This window comes from Girardinichthys multiradiatus, chromosome 8 (assembly GCF_021462225.1).
Source record: "Girardinichthys multiradiatus isolate DD_20200921_A chromosome 8, DD_fGirMul_XY1, whole genome shotgun sequence".
Taxonomy (NCBI): Eukaryota; Metazoa; Chordata; class Actinopteri; order Cyprinodontiformes; family Goodeidae; genus Girardinichthys; species Girardinichthys multiradiatus.
In genome coordinates this window covers 6,714,398-6,719,115 of record NC_061801.1, presented here as the reverse complement: position 1 = coordinate 6,719,115, position 4,718 = coordinate 6,714,398, and positions in this window count along the sequence as shown.

The window sequence follows — 4,718 nt, the reverse complement described above, 5'->3', positions numbered from 1 at the left end:
CCTAGGAACACTGTCTTCCTTCTGGATGAGCATCACCTGTTGAAAAACTATCATTGTTTGTTTCACATATTCAATCAGATCTTTATATTATACCAGTAGGTGAAGTTGTTAGTATCTCATGTAGACTGACATATACTGTTGCATTTGGAGAGGATCTCAGATTAAATAAACATAGTTAGAGCTTCAATCCAGGTTCATTTTGTGTCTGCAGACTTTAGCCAATTTTTCTTTTCTTTCTTTTTTTTTTTATACATAAAGAGCAAGATTCAAAACATTTTCAAAAGGCAGATTGTGGCAGAATGTAGACAAAACTGCTTATTGATTGACAAAATAACATTCAAGCACACAATCACCATATTAAAAGGCTCTACTTCTAGAGAATCACTAAACTTCTGGGGTCCGGTTTTGGCCCGCGGACCTTGAGTTTGACACATGCAGGGTAGAGTTACAATTTTTTTTTTTTTTTCAGACCTTTCAGCAGAGACAGACTTCTGCTGTTTGCAGAAGTTTTATCTTTGTTTTCAGGCAGCTGCATCTCTTTGTCAAGGTCATTTCACAGAGCTGAAATTTAACTTCTCTCAAAGAGGAAAAATCAAGAATGCAAACAATCTGAGCCAAATATGGAATTATTTCCCTGTAAAATGAATCTTTTGCATTTTATCATGATATTGTTGGTAGTATAACACCATAGAATGATTTTTAAAGCACCTGTTTCTCACTAATGCTTGCCTACAAAATCTTTTACTCTCAGATTACTTCTTTAACAACTCTAGTCATTGTTCACTGGGTTGTCCAGTTGGATAGTTTCCATGTTGTCCACATTGTCACCTCCTCTTTTAACTTATTTTACCACGTCCTCTAAAACCACCTCTTAGTCTTTATAATTTGGGGCTACCTTGGTATTCTAAACTGGGATGGGTGGCAGTCCGCCCCCCTTTATTTGTTTTCAGTTAAGCTGAAAGTTTTTTCCTGTGCTTTTCTTAAGGCCTCAGTATTATGGCTATGTCAGTTAAAAGCTGCTCTTATTGTTGTTTTTTTAATTCATCTTTTTGTTTTAATCTGTTTATCAACTGTGAGCACTCAGGGACTGAAAAGTCCCCTTTGAAATTATAATCTGGCAAGGTTTTTTATTGTCTCTTGAATCTTTTGAATGCATAAACTCCAGTTTAAGATCCCCGTGTAGTTTTAGGATTTCAGTGATAATTAAGTTACCTGAAAATCCGTATTTTTATGCCATCGTGCACATATTTCTGTTAAATCAGAGCTTTTTCTCTGTTCTTTCCCCATTGTTCTTTGTTATTTTTCTCTTTTTAGTTTTCATTATTGCTAATTTTAGATCCCCTTGTAATTTTAAGACATCCTTTGTATCTAATTTGCCCAAAAACCCATGTTTTTTATTTTTTATTCCATCTATGACAGATCATACCTGCTCCTTTTACATAGTTCTCCATAAACTTTACCTCCCCTTCTAAGTCAATTAGTTTACTTTGTTTCTTCTCCATTATGTTTTATGTTAGTTTAATTGTAGTATAAATGTCCCAGATAAAAGGTCACTGGCATGAGACTTTAAGGAGAGGACATTAACACGGCCTTCTACTGCAACTAATTCGCAGCGGTGTTAATTTTCTGGAATGAAATCCGACCTGAATCTCCAAAGTCACCAGTACGTAGTTTTAATCTGGGCAAAAGAAAACACAGGACTAGCAGAATCCTGCTATGATTCTATTAAAATGCTTAGTCCTCCATACACACACAACACAGTCACACAGTTAGTTTCAGGTACCTTGTAATTTTTCTAAGTTAACTTGGTGTTATTTTATGAGCTCAATTTACTCCGTTCTTTTTACTTGTATAGCGCTTATTCTATTCCCTCGCAGGGGAATAACCCTTAGTCGTTTTATTTGGCCCCCTTCTTGGCGGGGCCCTACCTTAATTTGTCACTATTCCTTTCACGGTGGAATAAAACCATCCCAATGCAGCGTCCTTACCGGCGACGCACTACCAACGACTTTTAAGTACTTTTCTTCTTTTATTTATATAGCGCTTACTCTATTCCCTCGCAGGGGAATAATCCTCAGTCGTTTTCTTTAATCCCCTTCACGGCGGGATTGTACCAAATTTGTCACTATCCCTTTCACGGTGGAATAAAACCATTCGAATGCAGCGTCCTTACCGGCGACGCACTACCAACGACTGTTAAGTACTTTTCCTATGAACTGTATTTTAAAACTGTCTCACCTCGGAGTTGACTTCTTGGTGACTCTCTGGACCCTGTGAGAGTCACCCCGCGCAGAGGAAGGCAATAACCCACTGGCCAGGTGTGAATTCACACACACCGGGACTTTCAGTCACTCTGGCTAATGGAGGCTGTGCAGCGGTGCTTCGCTCGACGTCAGGCTTCCCCCACGGATCCCAGAGTCACTGTTAAAGCAAAGAGAAATAAGGTTATTGAATTAATCCGGCTTCGAAGGACCAATAAATGTTAGGTATTATTTAGTCAACTCAGAGGTAAGAACGATACAGTCAGAGTTACTTGTGACAAGGGTAGCCCACTTTGCAGTGAAACTACAAAGTTTTTGACACCCTATCTCTTTATTTATATGCACAGTTCAACAGACAGTTCAGACAGGGTGTATGTGTGTGAGACGGAAAGGAGGCTGGTTCACACAGAGATAACAATGATCTCACACACACAGGGAGGAAGGCATAGTGCAGGTGCCTTGCAACCCAAGGTTTTTACATGAGTGATAACAAGTTTTTGCACCCATCCAACAAACCCAAAACTTACAAGGCTACTGCAGGAAATCATGGCATGGACGAGGGCAGAACATGTAGACGTGAATGAGTTGTAACGCAAGGAACCCACAAAACATAATGAAACAAACCAACTAATATGCAGAGAGAGAACAAAGGCAGGTGATCAAAGGAACTAAGGACAGGTGAGGCAAGGAGGCAGGAAGGCAGAGGGAACAGGTGAACCTAACACAACTAATTAACAAGATAATGAGCAGACCTAAAACAAAACTATAAACAAAGATAAATAAAACATAAGAATCAAGAATAAATATCAACTAAAGCTAACCTATAAAGGAGGAACTAGAGAACAAAAATAAACTAGAGGAACAAGGCTAAGGGGGACTGGAGAACTAATAATAATAATAAAACCATTCTAAGAACAGGAAAGCCAAGGGAACAAAGGGTGAGAGGAGAACACACTGGGAGGCAGAACAAAACCAGAACTGTAGGAAAAACAGAAAACATGAATACAAAGCCATAAACAAGAAACCTCTAGTTAACAGTAAACAAAACAAAACACAAAGTCCAAAATGTCACATCCTGACACTGTCAGGCAACTCTGACAGGTATGAATTGTTAGCGCCTTGTAGATGAGATTTAAGTGGTTGGTGAACATGTGCGAAAATAAATCAGGGGAATAACATCAAACTGAAATATAAATCGATTATTGCTGGTTTAATTATTGAAGATCATTACCCTCATTGTCACTTTTTCAAACTCGGCTGCACGTTGGCATCCATAATGGCTCATGGTTAATTACTGTTTTATTATGGGAAGCAGGAACTCTTGCTCTGTCAAGGCTTTATTTCTATGGTAAAAGTCCATCAGACTGGGTAAAAATTCCTCAAAATCCATGCTGGAATCTGTTAAAAATTGCAGATACACTATTGTTTTGTTTTTCAGTATTCTTTTTTAGAAACTTTGTGTTTCGGTGACGTCCTGCATTGCAAAATCATAGTTGTTTATTAATAGTTGTACAGTTGTTGTCAAGTGTTTACTTTTTAGCTGCAGCATTGTGCAGAGCAGATAACATTACTGTTTTTTGATTGCAGTTTCTAAGAACCTAAAGACAGTAACTTTAATCAAGGTAATCAGTGTAGTACTGAGCATTTACTTAGCCTTAAATAAATGACAATCTAACTTCTCCTTCATGTTTAGCCTGGTGAGATTACAGCCTTATCTTACAGTGTGATATATCATAATTTTTAATAACAATGAAGCTGAACATCCCAATTTCTGCTATAATATTCCTAAAACACCCCCTACCTGTGACCGTGAAAACAAATGGAAAAAAGCTGGAAAAATTTCACTGTCCATTGCTGATTGGGGCAAATTCCTGGTCATCTGGGGCTGTTGCTTTGCATTAATTATGGAAGCAAAGTTCCTGAGTAAAACTCAAGCATGGCTCCCAGGTAGAAAACACATGCCTTCTTTACCCTTTTTATTGTTGCAGTCAGCAAACCTGTATTTGTTGGATTAAAAGTAGCTTTCCAAAAACCTTATAAAAGAAACCCCACTGCTATGTCATGACTGAGTATTCGCAGTCAGCTTTATCTGTCCTTGTGTTTAACTGATTCACTTATATAAACTCATTTGTGCAACCCTTAACTTGAGTGTTCTTATCTGTCTCCTTGATTCTATTCCACTGGCTAACTTGTGTCTCAATGTTCATCTGATAAACGAACAAACAGATACACAGCAGTGTCAGCTCTATCACTGTTGAGTAAACCTTTAAAACATAGTTGCCTTGAATGACATTGACAAATAGAGCAGTCATCTGACTAAAATGTGACTTGGATGAATTTGCATGGATTTTGGAATGAAAATGGGGTGAGGATGTGGCTGAGGATATTGGGTGGGGGATGAGGAAGGGTCTGTTGAGTATAAAATAAGTTCACCCGCCCAACAGCAGTTTCCTTTGA